Source organism: Falco biarmicus, chromosome 18 (genome assembly GCF_023638135.1).
Source record: "Falco biarmicus isolate bFalBia1 chromosome 18, bFalBia1.pri, whole genome shotgun sequence".
Taxonomy (NCBI): Eukaryota; Metazoa; Chordata; class Aves; order Falconiformes; family Falconidae; genus Falco; species Falco biarmicus.
In genome coordinates this window covers 3,359,019-3,378,374 of record NC_079305.1, presented here as the reverse complement: position 1 = coordinate 3,378,374, position 19,356 = coordinate 3,359,019, and the positions used below count along the sequence as shown (strand labels likewise).

The 19,356-nt window shown below is 45.0% G+C and overlaps 1 protein-coding gene across 1 annotated transcript in view; it reads right to left on the bottom strand.

Annotated features, from left to right (window-relative positions):
- The window catches only part of ENTPD4 (ectonucleoside triphosphate diphosphohydrolase 4), a 241,090-nt gene extending 222,846 nt beyond the window's left edge, over positions 1–18,244 (bottom strand). The window contains exon 1 of the mRNA XM_056363005.1: positions 18,235–18,244. The gene's annotated coding sequence lies outside the window, so the exon portion shown is untranslated. The remainder of the gene's footprint in view (positions 1–18,234) is intronic.
- Positions 18,245–19,356: the final 1,112 nt, after the last annotated feature.

Sequence of the window (19,356 nt, the reverse complement as noted above, 5' to 3'; positions counted from 1 at the left end):
ATAAAGCACTGAACGAAGCTCTTACAGCCCTCCAGAAACTTGACCGCCAGACACAACAGCATTGCTAGTAAACGTATGAGCAGGTGAGTGGAGTTTACACCTTGTTTGGGCTGTAGCAAGTTCCCATTCCTCATTCCCAGGAATGCTGTTCCAGTTAGGACCGTGTATCCCCTTTTACATTTCCACCAGCACTGATTTACACCAATGCAATGCAGGACCAGAGCTCTGCTTGCCAAAGAGCAGCATCCAGCACCGAGCTTGAGTTTCATTTTACTGGACAAACCGAATACTGCTCACCGACACACCGGGCTGACCCGAGCTCACGAGAATTCCTTGCTAATTACAATAACTAATGGCTGACACCACACTGCCCTTCATGTTCCAATTAAATTCTACCACTAATTTGGTGGCTTTTAGCATGTAGAAATGCTAAAAAATACATTTTTGAGTTAAAAATGCTAAAAAAAAAATATTAAAAAATGCAGTATTTTGGTATTTGAAAACAAAATGCAAGCAAGGAAGCAGGTCCACACTAAGATATGACGAGGGAAAAAAACGTGGAGGGAATACCGACAGCAAACCCCCAGCACCATCTAATGCAAACACCGCTTTAAAGCCACCGAATAACCTTGCAAACACAAGCAGCGTAGGAGCACTGCTGCTTGCGATAGTTGATTGTGATAGAGGTGTTTTCTTGTTCCACTGCAGAAAAGAGATCCTGCTGGAGTACTGCAGCAGATAGAGAACCTGGTCAGAATAAACCAGGCTGCTTCCCAGCCTGTTCCCTTCCTGCACTCAGACAAGGCATGGAAAACACTAGGGCTTAGTGATTACAGCACTTAATGCAGCTGAAGGGATCACTCGCCGCCTCTAGGATGGAACTGGGTTATTTATGATGTCTGGACATCCAGAGCCTGATGGAGTGTTGTTTCATTCCTTTACAACTAAGCGATGGTAATGAAAACCTACCTCACGTTTGTTTTAATGCAGCTGATCCCTGATTTTGTGTGTGTGAAAAAAAATGGGACAGACAGATGAAAAAGAGTACGCTTTTTGTTTTTTTTGTGGTTGGTTTGTTTTTTGTGGTTTGTTTTGGGTTTTGGTTGGGTTTTTTTTTTTTCTTAGGTGCAGCTAAATCCCTCTTTGCCAAGAGAAATTATTTTTAAAAATTGCAATGCAACATCCCAATCATTCCCATGTTGTAATCCAGTGTGTAAATTGCTATTGAAAACATATGGCAGGAACAGATGGGAGGGAACTTCCTGGAAGCCACAGGAGAGAGGGGGGGGCGGAGAAAAAGCTAAAGATTAAAAAAATAAAAACACTTATTGACAATTTTGGAACCAACAAAAAAAAAAAAAAAAGAAAAAAGAGCAGGCAAGACACCTCTATATGGATGTCCAGCAGATGTTACAGCTTATAGATCACGGGAGGGTGGATGTATCCACTGCACAGTGCAGTGAAATCCAGTCACAGGCAGATGGGAATTTCATCTTGCACAATGGACAAGACTTGTGGATTTCCCTGTCTTCAGCAGAAGCAGGGCACTCTCCCACCTGCAGCATTAACTTCTACTAAAGCAGCCGCCATAATTCTCACCCTAACGTAACCAGCTGCCTCCTGCCGTCATGTTTTCCACCTTGGATTGCTTTTTCTGGTCCTAAACTTCAGCTGCATAAAAATTGAAGGCTCATCTTGGCAGATGCGTCATCCCTTCTGTTGGCTTAGGGGAAAAGCTACGAAGCCCGATACCGTAGATCCATCAGTCCAAAGCTGGTCACAAGACAGATGAGATTCTGCAGGACCTTGGGCAAGTCCCTCTACACTCGGGCCAGGACAAGTGCCAGATCCCAAGGACACGGTTCAGGACCACTGCTGTCCCCCCAGGAGGTTTTATAATGATTTCAAGGAGAGTGAAGACTGATGTAATGAGAAAGAAAGTGGCTTACCCAAGTGCTAGAGTTGGGAAACTACTAATCTATAATTTCCCAACTAAACAGAGTTGGGAAAAACACAAGATTCCCTTTTATCTGAAGTCAGTGCTCTAGTCATTGACATACACTGCCTCCGGTTTATTCACTCATACACCCAAATTAGCAAAACACCATTGGACCTAAGGACTGACGTATTACTGAACAATAAGTGCATCTTATAAGTAGATATTCCAAAGATACGCATATGACAGACTCCTTTCAATCTTACGACGAAGGAAAATAAAGGTTCAAGGCCTCCTGTCCAGGAGTCTTTCCATGTATTGTCTCTTCTTTTTGGCAGCTCTCATCCGAGAGAGCATTACATCATCTGGCTGGATCCTCTGGCCAGCAGTCCGGCAGCAAGCATCCTATAGATCTGAAAGCCTGCAATACCTCCTAACAGTGCCTCCGAATATGCAGTCTGTTCCCTCAAACTAAAATTAATAGCCTTATTGGCAGGATGACTCAGGGAGCTGTAGTCAGGCTTGTCTCGTCTCCCTGCATTTGCAATGAGATTCCCCTGATTTATTTTATCTGCAGTAATTAAAGCAGCCTTCTCCCTCACTACCGCTACACAGCAAAGATTTAAAAATAACACAAGAAACAGCAGTAGGCTAGACAAATGGATCAGCAAGAAAATTGCTCCGGGCAGTTAAAATTTCACCTTAATCTACATAAAAAAATTTCTGCTGCTGGAGGAGCCCTCCTGGCCTGTAAGGCAGCAGAGCAGAGCTCGCAGGGCTGGGGCAAGGCGGCTGGTTCCCAGCCCTGCAAGTGGAACTCGCCCCAAGCAGCACAGCTTTTATTTTGGGGCAGTGGTCCTCAGCATCCCGTTAGACAAGGCTGCTGTGCCAGGCGACACCAAAGACCGAGCTGCTTCAGCGACAATTGCAATATGAAGGAGAAAACCTCAAGGTGTCTTCTTAAAAAAAAAAAAAAAAAAAAAAAAAAAAGGTGCTCGTAGGTTGTAATTTCTGCAGCGTTCCAAGAGTTTTGTCCTTGTAAGAGTCGCTCCCTCCCCCTGGGCTGGACGCTGGGAACGCAGAGTTGCTGCTGCTGCAGCAGCTGCTGCTCTGTGCTTTGGGGAGAATCCCTTCCTTGCCTTCGCAGCCCTGTGTGGAACCCTGCACGCAGCACCCCCCAGCTGCCTGCCCCCCCCCCCCCCTCCCCCCAAACACTGCCACGCAGGACATGGCTGCTCCCAGCGCAGCGTGCAGGAACCTCGTTAGTGAGAACCAGCCCCAGCTCCCCAGCCCCGGGACACAGGGATGCGCTCAGCTCTCCTCCAGGGAAGGGAAACCAGGGTGAGATCCCCAACCACCGAGTACTCAGTGCTGAATTTTAGCTGCACTTAATCCCAGCAGCAGTTTTAACCCTTTGCACGCTTTCTGGGCCACAGAGCCATATGCAACTCCGTGCTGGGCTCAGAGCCTCCCCCCCCAGGCTATACATTACAGACCCTACTGCACCAAAGCCTTGGCAAAGCTCTGCAGGGCTGGATCCCACCAGGAGGAAGAACAGCCTATTTTACCTGTTTTGCCTTGGAGCTATGCTCAGGACTTGTTTCTCACAGCTTTTTCCCTGTTAGCTGCTGCTTTCTTCACTCTAAAAACTATTTCAGGCACCTAACAACTCAGCTAATTATGGGAAGGAATCACACCGCAATCTCTCGTGTTAATGAGGGATTCTGTAATTTTCTGGAACTCTGCTGTGAATGCTGCAGCATCTGCTCCCTGTCTAGTACAAAAAAAAACATCTTCCTGGATAAATCTCCTTGTGTTAAGTGCCGACTGAAACACACACTTGCTTGAGCTGCTAGTCAAGGTCAGGTGGGCGCTAATAAAAATATAATCACCAGGAACTAAACAATAAGTATGAAACGGGACGCTGCAGACTCACAAATAACGTTGTCTCTTACATTGACTGATATTTCATATCCCAGAATAAACCAATTTTGGTTCTCCAAGGGAAAAATGCACTTAAAGAGTGCTTGCCTTACTCTTTATACTGACTTCACAGGTATATTCGAAGTGTGTCTGGGAAAGAAGTGACTTATAATTATTTCAGATGATGTTACAGTAAATTATTTTACATTTACATTGCATTACAAATTTTACATTTATATTACATTTACATTAGTTTCCTCCGCTCTGTAGAACAGTCTTCAGTGCTCTGCAGCGTGTTGCCATTTACAGCAAAGCAACGTGCCATCCTACTGATTTACTACCAGTTTACTCCCTCCCTACATGGGCTGAACAAGTCTGTAGAGTGGAAGGACAGCAGTGGTGGTACCTCCAGACTCAATCGCCTTCACCCGAGCAGCTTATGTTTTTTAACCACCTTTCGATGCGCTGTGTTCCCTTCGGAGACGGCCATCCCATGCACGTGACAGACGTGGCTGACAGCCTGCGTGCAGCAATGCAGGGGCAAAGACACCACTTCCCACCACCTCAGCTTGTCCTGACTCAGCACCGAGCACTTTTTGCTCCATTTATTGCGCATAGCACCGAAGTGCGATGTTAAGTGGTGTATTGGTTGCAGCACCATCGGTTCTCTGGCTTGGAGGCAGAGTTGTCAGGAAAGAAACACCCACCTTAACAGAATGACCCGGAAGCGATGCCCATCAAAACAGAAGCAGGTCAGGTGCATAAGTGGAGTTTGACCCTGACTCGCCCATTCCTCTGTGGCCAGCATGGTTATTCCTAGCTTTGATGGAGCCATACCAGAATTCAAAGCCCACACTTTTACTCTAAACACACTCTGCACCCGCACAGCAGAAAGCAATCAGGAACTAAAATAGGAACTGCATAATAAATAGCTATCGGAGTGAAATTATTTCAATAAAAGGGTTCTAACAAAGAGCTCTGGATTGTATTTCATTAGTCATCAACTAAATATGGATTAAAGTGGTGGCAAACTAAAAGATGCCCAGTATGTCATCAAGCAATCTCACAGGCTGCTAAAGGATTATTATTATTATTATCATCCTTTCATTACAGTAATTACTTTGATACATAAAGTCAATATCTGCATGTGCATCGCAACTGTGGAAGGTAAGTGCCTGCCTTTCTTTTCGCCTCTTTTTTCCTTTTTCCTTTGCTCTACAGGTATCTTTGCTTGTTAATTTATAGATTAAAAAGTACAATATTATCATGATGTAAGGAAGCATTTTCTTCAGAAAACTGATTTGCAGTACGTGTCTCTGAAGATTTGCCACCTTTCAGAAACACAGATTCAGCCACAACTTTTTTTAATCACTGCAGTTGCCGTCCCTGGCAGCTTCCCCATCCCTGCCACGTCAGCAGAGCCCAGCCACCACCCGGAACTGGGTCAGCAGGGTCCCCAGAACCGTGGGAGTTGAGGGCAGCAGGTACGGAGAGGGAGCGCGGGGGATGCAGGTGATGCTCAGCCTCTGTGTTTGCAGTGAAAGGACAGATATACCTTGGTCACTCCTAGTTTATTACTTCCCATCACAAAATAGTCATCTGCTGGCATAAACCAATGAAGGTCCCTTGTGTTTGGAGGAGCTCTGCTATTGACGCCAGGCAAAGAAACACTTGTCTATATTTATCCACTACAAGATGCAAAAGCAGTAGGTAAGGCAGCTAGGAGATTTATACCCTGCCATCTGCAAAGCATCATACAATTTTTATAGCATTGATCCAAGGCTCTGAGTCCCCCTTTAGTACCCTTCCCCCAAGCTCACTAAATTCTTCTGGGCTTTACAGTGTTTTTAATTTGTACACCGCAAAAGCACAAATGCTTTCCGTGAAAGCTGCATCACAATGATTAACATTTCCTAAGATCGCTAATGATGAAGTGAAGCGTGGCCCCAAACTCAAGGGAACAACAGCCTCGAGTCTTTATTTCAAAGTCCCATTACAAGCCTTCAATTAGTTTCCTGGAATCTTTTCCTTCCTCCCAACCCTGATGAATAGCAGGAGTTAGCCCACTTAGTGAAAAATATGTCATCGTAGCTTACACAACTCTGAACCCTCTGATGGCAGCGTTAATCTTTGTGTGCACGGGAGACGGCTCTAACGATGAACTAATATGCCGAGAAGTGAAGTGGACACACCGGGCTATGAAAACGGACCCCTTAAATCAAAGGAATTATGGATCAAAGATCTTGAGATCTAGGGACACCTTTCAAATCCCATTGACTTCAAAGGCATTTTGAAGGTGCCCGGCACTTTTTAAGAGTGGCTTTATGGAAGGTTGATGGATAATAACGAGTAACAACCCGCTGCTGGTGGTGTGAGGTTCACACAGTGCTGCTTTGTTTAAATAAGAATTAAACACTAGCCAGAAGTTAGTGGTAGAACTTAGGACCATGCCCTCATTTTATCTGAAAGCAACATTAGTGTTAATTGGCATAGCTACGTTGACTTTAATTGCACAATGCCAATCAACTGTAGCTGATGTTCTGGCACCCACATGCTGGGATCCAAGCAGATGAAAGAAATAAAAATTTAGGGTTTGCTGATCTCCATTAGGAAATATGCCTTTCGGATTAAGACTTTGGACATGTAAAATGGAGGTTTGTGGGACAAAGTGACATCGAAGTCATTAAAAGGCAAGATTTGTGTCTCCAATTTAGAGTCACGCGTTTGAAAAATAGCCTTGTTTGTATTTGGGACTAAAGTAAATCAAGGGATAAAGATATCCATGGCATTTTGTTGTGTTTCTTTTCCCCAGCCAAATGAAATTAAACCTAAAAGCCGTATTTATTTACAGTATATGCTTATCTACCATATCTATTTATTATAACAATTACATCAGGGCTTACAGAGCAACAAATCTAGTGCATTATTAAAGCCTACAGGTTTGCAATTACCGTAAGTAAATATCACACCACCAAACGCTTCAGGGACATTCCTTCGGCTTGTCACTAGACTGGGAATCTGGAAGGAGCCCGATATACTGGCAGCCTTTGCAAAGGCTAGTGAGAGAAGGAGCCTGTAAAACCCAACCCAGAAGACAGATCTCCAGCAGTGCTGCTGGGTAAGATGCAACATCATGACTTCCATCAAGAAATACCGGTTGGTTTGGGTTCTACAAAATATAAGCTTTGGGGACTGGGTAGCACTAGCTAGAGGAAATCTTTGACTGGTTCAGTCCATGCTCTCTGTGAAAAGGATTTCTGCCCATCCAGGGTTAATGTTTTTTGAGAGATGAATGACAGATCATCTCAGAGAGGCTGCTAAGGATGTACTGGAAACGTGAAATCCTCACCCAAACCCACCAGCCGTACATAGGGTAAAATCCGGTTTTGCAGAATGCGAGAGAAGCGAGCGCTGAGGGCAGGTGCTGATGTCAAACAACCAGACAAAGGAAGAAGTGTTGTTATGCTTGGAATACGGAGGGCGAAATGGAACATTCGAGACAAAAAGATTTTAAAAGGATTTAAACACTAAAAGCTGATTGAATTTCCTTCAGATTACTTTGACAAATTCCAGGCTAATGGTTTATAGTCTAGGCAAGCTCAGGGTCGAACAAAATGCAAAATTACGTTTGCACCAATATCCAATACTTACCTCTCTCTTGCATGGTACAATTCAGATAGAATCCTGAACTATATGTAAATCACATTAAATGGGGCCCATTCGGAATGTTAATGTATTTTCTTAGCCATTTACCTTTTCAATAAAGCTGTTATCCAGCCTTGCCAAAGAGCTTCTCATACGTTTTGTCTCTGTTCTGTGGGATATGTATGCCAGAGTTGATCTCACACTGGATTCAAAAAAACAGAAGAGAACAGATTGTGTTTGAAACACAAAACAAAACCAGATTAAGCCTGGATTCTCTTCCTTTAAAACATGATTTGACCTAAAGGCCACCGGTTGACTGTGAATTGCAACTCCATAGGGTACGGCACGAGCCATCCAGCAAGAATCCTCACAGCAACACGCTCCATCTGAGCCCTCCGCTTGCTCCGTTTCAGAGCACCTCCAGGAATCCACGATTTTAATCCCCTAATGTAACTGCCTGTCACATTTTACCAGCAAATTTGATTGATTGCATTTGCTTTGTTTTAATGAGCTCTCAGATGTGATAGAGATCTAAAAAGCCTACCCAAACATTTGTCATTCATTCAGAGCACGCATGTGTACCCAGAAGGCCCAGAGTTAGGTGTGTTTATAAATGCAGAGAAATCAACATCCAGAATTAAAATTCATGACGGATGCAGACCTTTGCATCAGATCACAATAAGAAAAAAAAACCAACATTCACTTCCTCTTGGAAGAGGACTTAATTGTACTGGAATTTCTTAATTGTACTGTCCATTTCTTAAATATCTGGTGATTGCTGTCAGGTACAGCTTTCTTGCAATATTCAGGCGACCATGAGAGTTTTCACATCCAATTTTATGTCCATCTTTGACTGCAGTTACACCATTTGCCAACAAAAATACAGATTCACAGTGGGAAAACAAATCTATGATTCCTAGGTGAAAATATCAGTAAAGGATTAAATGATGGGCTTTAGGGCAGACCTCTACAGCAGTAGTTAGCACATATACACACACCAAAATCACAAATAAATCGGTTAATTTATGGCAGCACACGCAACTTTCCCTTCTTTATGCTAATTTAATCAATACAGAAACATTTGAACTATTTTTCCAATGATCAGATCATCGGCAAAATGCCCATGAATAGCCACCTGACATTTACTTTATCGAAAGGAAATGGCTACAAGTAAACTGAATTATTTCATGACAGATCCTTGTGGTGGCAGAACTAAAGGAGGATGATTGAACACGTGTGGGCATAGAGGGCAAGGGCTAGGATGAGATAATTAGGTATTGCTGCACTCTAATCTGGGGGGAGTCCATTTGCTTTCTGCACTGAGGAGCGGTCTCCGTTACTGATCAAATTAGCAAATGCCAGTGAGTATTTCCAGCTGCTGTTGTTGTAGTAGTGACGAGACTTATCTGAGAGAGCTCAGCTTCACCAAGGCAGGGAGGATTCGCCCCATGTGCACAAGCAAACCTGCTTTTCTGCAATCCCCCCCCCCCCCTTTAACAACCCCCTCGGCTCCTGCATCTACTTTGTCACAGCCAAATGGGACGTGACTCTGCCCCGTCCCTTCTCTACTAGTACAAACACGGGCACAACCACACAGCTGAAGACCAGAAGTCAGTCTATAGGACATCAACCATGCCATGCTCACCCCCTGTGGCTCTCCTACCAGTAAGGAAATGGTTGTCGTCCCCCACCAGAGAAAGAAACCAACCTATCTCACATCTAGTGCAGAACAGCTGATGCTACAGTTTTACCCCACAGAACCTACACTCGCACGTAAATCTGAGGTCCCCAAGGCCTAGGAAGATAATGCATTAATGTATGGGAGTCTCGTTAGCAGCCTGCAGCAGGGACACACGCCCCCATCAATTATACATCCCCAGCACCGAGCAGGCACCAAGCGCAGAGGTTCCTCCAGTGCCTGCGCTGAGCATCAGTGCACAGATCTGCTGCCTACGGGGGACAGAAGCCCACAGCAGCGTTTTCTACCTGAGCAGTTTTACTCCACCTATGCAAACATGCCCTACTGCTGTAAATCATTAATGTTTTACTGCATAAATGAGCCAGAGCTCTAGAAAGAGGCAGTCACGCAATATGTCAGAGCCACTTAGTCCAGACAGGCCTGCCTTCACCCTAAGAAACCCCACTTGCTTTGTAAGTGTCCAAGTTTGTTTATTCCAAAGTCTTTGCCTATTTCCTAAAGTTTGACTTCATAGACCAGTTTGGGTTGGAAGGGATCTTAAAGCCCACCCAGTGCCACCCCCCGCCAGGGGCAGGGACCCCTCCCACCAGCCCAGGGTGCCCCCAGCCCCGTCCAGCCGGGCCCTGGGCACTGCCAGGGATGGGGCGCCCGCAGCTGCTCTGGGCAACATGGGCCAGCCCCTCGCCGCCCTCACAGCACAGAATTTCTTCCTAATATCTCATCTGAATCAGCCCTCTGTCAGTTTAAAGCCACCCCCCCTTGTCCTGTCGCTACACGGCCTTGTACAAAGTTCCCTCAGGACCTGCGGATGCGTCTCATCAGGCCCCATGGACTTGTGCACCTTCAGGTTCCTTAGATAGTCTCAAACCTGATGTCCTACAGTGGGCGGTTCTTCATCCTCCCAGTCCCTGCCTTCGCCTTCTGTGCCTGGGGCGGTGTGGCTGGGGCACTCACTGGTGAAAACTGAAGCAAAAAAAGCTGTTGAGCTCCTCAGCCTTCTCGATATTCCGGGTAACCAGGTCTCCCGTTCCCTTCTGGAGAGGGCCCACATTTTCCCTAGTCTTCCTTTTACCACCCACGTACCTACAGAAACTTTCCTTGCTGCCCTTGATGTCCCTGGCCAGATTTAATTCTGTCAGGGCTTTAGCTTTCCTCGCCTGATCCCTGGCTGCTTGGCCAATTTCTCTGTATTCCTCCCAGGTTACTCATCCTTGCTTCCACCCTCTGTAGGCTTCCTTTTTGTGTTTGACAACAAGCCTGTGCCCAGACTCGTGTGACCTGAGCTCTGAAGTTAAGCAAACCTTAAGGGACAAACCCCACCAGGAAGTATCCACCTATAGATGGACCCCTTATAGCCAGCAAGCTGAAAGGCCTGACGGTAACGAAGGGATTGCGAGTTAGGGAAGAGCTACTTGCATCCTACAGGTGAGGAACTGGCACAAGAAAATCATGTAGGGAAAACCAAGACCCAGAACAAGCCAAAGTCATCACTGATTCGGCTACAGAGCCAAGAACATCGACTTGGCAAGAACCACCAGATCTATACAAGGAGGAGACCTTCCAAGTCAAATTTCCATTTGCGTTATTAATAAAAAAACCTCTTAGCAAACAACTAGAAGAAAAATTGATTCCATCCTCTAGCAGAGAAAAATCTAATCAAGTTACACAAGGTGACATCTCCAAAAGCAAAGCATTTGATTACGAGGATGGGTGCTTAATTAAACGGGTTGTGTGCTGCATCTGTAAAGCTGCAGCTCGAGGAAGAAGCTTCTGATGAGATCTCTCTGGTCAAAATAACCTTTGCTGACATTTCTTCCAAGACAAGCACAAACTGTTTCATCATGGAAATGATGGGGAAGGACAGTGCATTTAGGAAACTCTTGACTTCACTTTCACTTGCGAAGCCTTGGCAATCTCTGCTCATAAAGCAAGTTAAGCGAGCAAGCGGGCAGTACCTGCTTTGGTTTGTTTATTTGAATCCGTAGCAACATGGACTGTCCTGTAGCCACACCTGCAATTACAACAGCCAGATGCTCAGGATTTAAGATTAGATTAATTACTTTATGGCTATCTGAGCAAGTGTTCACCTTCCAGTGCTCCTTCCGAAGCGCTACCCTTGTCTCACAAAGAACTCCAGTACTGTGCTGATACCACATAGGTTCAGAAAGCGAGTGGTCTTGTTAGGTTAGCAGTGACAAACCCATTCCAGAAGGGATTTTCTTCTGGAAAACCCTGGATACCACAGTGGTACGGCAGCAGCTTGCACCGAGACCTTCCCAGGGAGTGCTGTGCTATAGAAAACCCAACCGAGCTCCATCGATCCACGTGCACTGCTGAATAAACCTTGCTGAAAAATTACAAACCTCGAAAGTGGGCTCTACCTGCCGTTCCTTTCCCACAGTCGTCGCATTTCTTTCATCTCTGCTGTCCCTCACAAAGGCAACAGTTTTACAAAGTCACTCTCCTTCAGAATGATCCCCTGCAGGAATACCGACAGGTCAGAGGACAGCATGATGGAGGGGGGCAAATACTAAACTAGAAATCAGCAAGTAGCGAAGCCACTAGAAAACACAAGTTCCTGATGCTGTTATTTCTCACCACCCTGCACCCAGTGCTCCTAGAGAAAAGTACCGTGGTTTTACAAGATAAGGAATAATGATGGCATCTTAGTGTTTCCACCTCGGGTGGAGGAGAACGAGACCTGCTTTATGGTCCCACCCACAGACGATGAACTCCCCAAGGACTGAGTTTGTCCCTGCTGGTGCACTTGGCAAGCACCTTTGCCGTAACCCCTGTGATGCCTTAGCAGTATAAAAGGAGACAGAAAGGAGGATAAAGCGAAGCATGGGAGGCATCTCCAGCAGCGTTAGGACAAGGTTTGCTCAGGTCTGCCCGCTGTGAACGGGCACCCGATCCCTCAGCCTAAGAAATCAAAGGCAGCCAGACGTGGCACCAACCAGATCCCTGCCAGCTGTAGAAAGGCGTATGCTTTAATCAGATGTCCCCAAAGGTTACTTCACCATCCAACAGCTACAAACCTTTTGATCAAAAAGAGCAATAATTGTCCTAAGGAAAAAGCTGGGAGCTAACTCAGCTATACATCATCCCTGACATCTTGACCTAAATAAGACATCCCCTGCAGAGTTAACGGGGATATAATTTTATCATGTGTAGAGACACAAAAGCGAACCATTTAGAGATCCAGAAATTCTGTCCCCAGGCTAGGCTGGTGCTAATGCAGGAAACACTCCTCATTGACTGGATTGTTTTAGATAACATCGAATTTCTCAAGATGATCCCCACCCCCAAGTGTTGAGACTAAAGGCAACATCTCCTCTGGAACTAAACCACCAGAACAGTTTTCAATTAGAAAGGAGTTTTAATCGGGGTAGCAGAAGGTGTCCTTCAGCCTCACTCCCAGGGCAGCTGGGTGCTGTCAGGAGGGACAAAGCAGGCAGCCCCCAGAGCACTGTTCTGTTAATGCTCCAACAGCCCCGACCCTGAGTTGTCATACCAGGACGTAGGAGATGCTCAGCAAGCTCCCAGCTTTGCCATACACACTCCTCTACCATCTCAAGTAAGCAGCAGACTTAGGAAATACAAATAATAATCCTGCCTCGGTAAGCGATTTAGGACCTTCTGATCTCGGCCAAGGCAAGAGTGCCTGGAGTTAGAAGCAAAACCTCCTTTCTTCTTGCGTTTTTATTTTAAATAACAAAGAGAAAATATTTTCTGCAAAACTTCCCCACTCTAAAATATTCTGTTTCGTATCATAGCGATGCTCTTCAGTATGTTAAAATTCAAACAAAATGACACATTTTAAGAAACGAGTGATGGAAGCAACTTTTGATTAAAAAAAATAATAATACTTTGCAATGAAGTTTCTATTCAACTCGAGCTAAAGCTTTCACATTCTAAAGTTACTGAATAACAGCAAATAAAGTTACAAAATAACGGCATGGGAAGCAGTGCAGGGAACTCCCAGAGCAGTTCCCGCTGTCGACTTCACCATCTCAATGTAAGGTCTTGCCCCAGGACTTCAGGAGCTGGTCCTCAGAGTACTTTCATATAAACATTTTACAGCATTAAATGATAAACGGGCATGTCTTTGTCTAGGAAAACGTAATCTGTAACAAGCAATAACAGCATTTTTGCAACCATGCAAAGTAAAATGAAATTAGAAAGTAATTGGCTGTAGTTCAACATTAATAATTGTTTGAATGAACACATTATAAATACAATGTATAATCAAATTCAAAGGACATTATTTAGCATGAAAAGTAACTACAGAAACATTTTTTAAAGCATTAATCTTTCACTGCAGCATGACTCAGACTATGAAGCTATTTTTAAATTTTTTTTAATAAAGTGGGATGTTGTGGGGTGTTTGTTTTTGTTGTTTTGGGGTGTTTTTTTTAAAGACAATTAGATGGAATTGCATAGGACTTACCATCTGTACCCAAGCAGAAATTATATATATATTTTGAAAACAATAATTCTATAAACAACATTGTCTTTCCTTACAGCTCCTGATCATAACATCAGTTTAAATGAAGAAAAAAAAAAAAAAAAAAAAAAAGGTCTCCAAGGCAAAGGAAAGCGAGGAAGATTTTGGTCTCATTCTTTTTTCTTCTTCTTGCCCACATTTCAGCCATCGCTCACCATACCACAGGGACCTGCCGTGGACTTGCTCCCCAGCCCAAGCTCTCCTGGCAGACAGCTGACGACACGAAGGGCACGCAACTGGAAAAGGGCACAAAGCGTGCTTCCGAAGAGATGAGGGCGAAGGTATCGAGCAGGTCTGGTGACACTGGCTCGACCTGAGCTGGGGGCCAGAGGCAGCTTGGGGTGTGCGTTACCTCTGGCAAAACAACCAGAGCTAAGCCCTCATCAGCCAGGCTGGCAGAAACCCACTCAGCAGGAAAAAACAGCCACCCAAACCAACCAGTGCCCCCTGGGAAAGCTGCAGAACAAGTAACAACCCTTTGCTTCTACTATTATCACATCTTTGTTTTGCAGAGATGTAAGTACAGCCCTAAAATTGAGCGCATCCAAGTTTTTTTCCTGAATTGGGACTTACAGGACTGGTCTGGTGGGGCTCACTCATTTCTCGGGAAACAAAATTACAGCACCATACCATGAAGCTGCAAATACTAAGCAAAACATCCCTGCATAAAACCTGAAAAAATAATCCTTGTATTTATTACTGTATCTTTACTATCTATTAACGCTGACAAGATTTCTTCTGGAAAGACAATTTATTCTGCCAACTATAAATTAAGAGCAGCAAAGTGCCCTGTCATCACTTTTCAGTCATGTGTATAAAGGTGAAACTGGAGCATAAACCTGAATGGTGATATACGGACTGCGTTCCACCCCATATATTCCGAACGTCAAGACCCCCACTCCCTCTCAGACCCTGTCACCAAGTCTCTCTCTAGAAGCATTGCTTGTGACATTAAACTTTGTGAGCTCTGTTATCCGAAGGTCAGCAAATCCAGCTGACACTTCCTCATGTGTTAAGATACTGTAGAGTCTAATTATTATTTGGGGAGAGCAATATTTTCATTTTTCAGATGATGCAATGAGATAAATCAGTGTTGCATGTCTCCGCGGTGAAAAATACTATAATTTAGCTGCTTTTGTGAATCCTACTTTAATTCTTTTAAGTGACTCATCCTAACTGGGAGCATCGGTGGATCTCATCCTCCTAAATCACTCCGGTGTTTTCAGAAATCCTCAAACAAAAAGGATGAGTCACTTGTCTAAATCCCATCTCCCACTCTTCTGCAGGTTTGCACTATGATCACAGGCATAGGAGGGCACATCGTGAAGATCACAGGACTTGGCTACAGCAAAGAGGCTTGGTACCCCACACCTTCAAATTAGGGGATGAGCAGCAGCATGATCCGCCCTTCCCAGGCAAGACCTGAACTTCCCAACACATCCCTGCACTGGCAGAGGGAGGAGGCAATGCCTGCAGTACTGAACAAGGGCAGCGCCGATCCCAAGAGAGTAGGTGGCAGCAGTGGGGAACAGGACATCTATTTGGAGAAAAGATGCAGAATTTAGCAGGCAAGGCAAGAGCAAGCTGTGATTTTCTGAAGTTTATTCAACTCAGATTTAACTGTCTCTATCTCAGGTCCGGTGCTGGGCAGTTATTTGATGTCCAAGAGGAAAATGTGTTTTAACCTTCTATTTACAGTAAACAGAGGAGCCACCTGATTCATTTAAGAGAAAATGCAAAGCAGATTTACTACAGGATGTCCTTCACAGCCATTAGCATCCCAGAACAACATTTAGTTAGAATTTAACAAAGGCTAATGCATGATTAATGTGCACGGATCCTGCCTTTCAGCTGTGCTGGGGTAGGAAACCAGCTTTACAGCTCATATAACAAATCACCTCTTAAGGACACGGCAACATGCATTACTTCACAAAATACCATAGGGTGACTCTGCTTTTCCTCTTAATTGGCAGTTCTGCTTCTGCAGCTTTGGCTCCTCATGCATTTTTAAAAGCTTCCGTCTTTCTCCTTCTGTGCTCCACATGTCTCCAAAATTACTTTCCAAATGCAGTTACCAAGTGCATTAATTAAATCATTATTATGACTTCAGGTTTTCTCAAAAAAAATATTTGCTCAGGCAGATAAAAGGGAAGATTGCTTGTGGCCCCCAAACAGCCACCTCTAGTCTCTTTGCATGGCTTTCACTTCCCCAAATCTCATGGCGCACAAGCCAAAGGGGTTCGTTTTCAGCAGGTCTAAACTGGACTCATTTCTGCCAGCTGAAGCGTATTCAAGAAAAAAAGGAGGCTTCCACATGCTTCAAGCCCCAGCTTCATCTGTTGCGTACCAGCAGCTACCCCGCACCGCAATGCGTGATGCAGGGCGAAGGTGTCTGCAGTTTGGCACGCAGGAACAGAACATCACAAACTATTTCCTCTTTGGACCATGGGAGGGAAAGCATCTCCTCCTCTCTGCTCTCCTTAGTCATGTTAGCAAGGGCAGAATCTAATCTCCTGCCTGCCCTGTGGCAAAGCGTGCCGGAATCCTGCTCTTAAAAACCGCAAAGAGAAGGCGGCACGTGAAAATGAAGAGTGAATATGGAAGAATCACAGGCATTGACTTCAAGGCACGAGACAGTTATGTCACACCAACCACTGTAAAGAAAGCAAACGAGAAACTCCAGCCTCTTTACTGCAAGGCAACACCAGTCCACGCTCAAGAGACCTGTTTTATCTTACTGTGAGATCCTGCACAGTCCTAACGATGTTCAATTTCTTCTTCTAATTACAGTACTGGCTGCAAAAGCAGAAATGTGCAAGAAAGATGCTCAAATTCTGTAACAGCTACTGCTACACTGACTTTAACCAGGGCCAATTTTCCTTCTACATCCATAGCAGTCTCATTTGGGGATAGTTCCCCCCAGGGTCTGAAGGCAGGCAACCTTTTAGCTAAAGACAACCGAGACCCTGAAGCGCAACAGCTACAATCTGCAGACAAAAAAAAAACAACCAAAAAACCCCATAGTTTAGAAATAGCTCCCATTTGCTCGCCTAACTTTACTTTTCCACTTTGAGGAGCTTGATGTATTGCAAAGGGAAATCTGTCCTGCTTAACTGGGCATATACCTCAGTTCTTTGGGTTTCAGTGGGATGGGTAAGCACAGGCTGGGTGGATTCAGCCAGCTCACCAAGCCGTATAATTTCCCTACCACTGGTAGAACGAGTCATGCAAGAAGGGAACTCATTTTCCCATGTCTTCACTTCTAGTTTGATATGACAGGTTTCTCATTGTAATTGAGGCAAAAAAAAAAAAAAAAAAAAAAAAAAAAAAAGAGCAGTTTACCTTGCAAGATCACGTAGCTTTCATGTACTCACCTTTCACTTTTTTTTTCTTTGCCAGAAGAAACAGGTCAACATTCAGGATTAAGTTAAATCCCTTGCTACTTATCTATTCAAGGCTTAAAAACACATAATCAATCTACAGCCATGATGAACCTTTCAAAAGGGCTTTACAAAGAACTGGACAAACATTAATAAGTTTTGCTTTACAGCAGTCCTGGATTACTCAGGAAAGGGGGAGAAGAAAGGGGAACAACAACAACAACAAAAAAACCACACAACCAAACAGCTTATTCAAGAGCACAGTGCATGAAAAAAGGCGTTTTCCCAGCCCCTATGATTTCTATCAATAATGCCCTTCCCTGCTGCTCATAAATCAGATTATACTAGCGCTCAGAAGACATAAATAGGGCCAGCTGCATCTCCTCCACACAGCCATCTCCCTGCAAATCTGAATTTGAGCTGCACGCACCCAACAAGCTGTCTCACCCTATAAATGGATAGGCATCCTTCTGAAAATACACCGACATGAAAGGCTTGCCTTTTTCCTTGATTATTAACCAGGTGGGAGGGTTAGCAGCGTATAACTGGTTTATTGATGCAGGGGGGATTCAGGGCAGCTGTAAGGAAGCTGGGAGCCAGCTGTGTTCTCCTCCACTTCTGTGCTGCGCAAACCTTCACTGGAGCAAATTAAATACCCCTCCTGCTGTAACGTGTGGGCTGCTGTGCTTGCACAGCCGTTGATTCCTGGCCGATAGCCACGGCTTGGCTTGGTAAAAAGAAAGACAAGGTCTGCTACAGCATCAGCCGAGCAGCCAGGGCTCTATAGCTAGGGGCAAACCTGAGCCATAGCCTCTGTGATTTGGAAAGAGAAAGGGACCTCCAAGATGCCCTCACCACTGCATTACGCATTTGCTCTTTGCCAAGCTCTCGTCCTTCATAAATCATAGCTGGAGGAGCCTAAGAGAGAGCTGCATGCCCTGGAATAAAGACATGAGGCACCTGCTTTGCTTTAGGCAAATGAGTAGTCCCGATGAAATGGATTCACTTAAATCGGTGACTCCTAATACAATGGTCTAGTTTGCACTATGATCATTTCTTATTGTACGTAACGTGGTTAAAATCCCAAAGCAGCGAGCTTCTGCATCTGTCACCATCAATCCCAAACTCTCCTCGTGAAAAATACACGTGAGCCGTGACAGCAGCCTTGCGTGCCCACCAGCCAGCCCTTTAAGCCCATGGAGGAATTCTACATTTCAGCAGGGTTTTTTTGTGTAACACCACAATTTTCCTAGTGATGCTTGGAGAGATTTGCATAGTGACAGCTTGTTCAGGCAAGGCAGCCTTCCACCGCTGTCATACCTGGAGCATCTGCCAGCCATGGGTACCATTCACATCCACGGCTAGAGACAACGCAAGACCTCAAATGTTGATAGACTGGAGAAACCAGGTGAACGCAAGAGGAGAAAATCAGAGACTGCACAGCATGCCAGAGCAAGGCCTGGAGCGGAGCTCGGGTTCTAGCTCCCAGCACTCTGCAGGTGCTTGCAAGCCTGGATTTGATACCTGTTACGTATAAAACACAGTCCGTAAAACCATAAAGGCAGCGGCGTACGTATTCCACAGAAACAGTTAGTTGATCCTGGTGGGTTCCACCTGTGCCATCACCATCTTTCTTGAAAGTAGCATTTTTCTGAGCCTATTTCAAAAAAGCTTTGTGGTCTTCCTCAGCCACTCTCATGAGAATTACTGAGCTAGTGACATCGGCATTTTAATAAGCGTTTAAAGATTTCACTTCAGATCTGTATTTCGTGCAAGTGAGCATTTTTTACACAAGAAAAAAAAAATGCTGTAGTAGCAGGCTCACTGCCACAGCTTGGCTCCTTGGTTAGGCAGCCAGAGGATGAGCAGGGAGGCTCTATATCACACGAGCCGTTGGCGATAAGAAACAGGTAGCGTTCATCACCAGATCCCGATGCACAGCCTGTTGGCAGTGCGATACCAGATCGCAGCTACAGCATCTCCTCCTGCACTGCCGTCTCCGTACTGCACAATTTTGAGCTTGGTAAGCTTGGAGAAGCTGCCCAGAAACCAGTCTGCTCTCATCAGGTCTAGCAACAGGCTGTACCCTGAATGCCAGTTCCTGCTGAAAGGCATCTGATGGATGAAATTAGTTTCTTGGCCTCACTCCAGTCGGGAAACGCTTTAATCCACAAAAGCCACTACAATAATTGGCACCTTGGTGTTAGGGGAAAGCATGCAGACCAAGCCAGCCACCTCCTTTTTCCCCTCTGAAAGGTCATCCAGG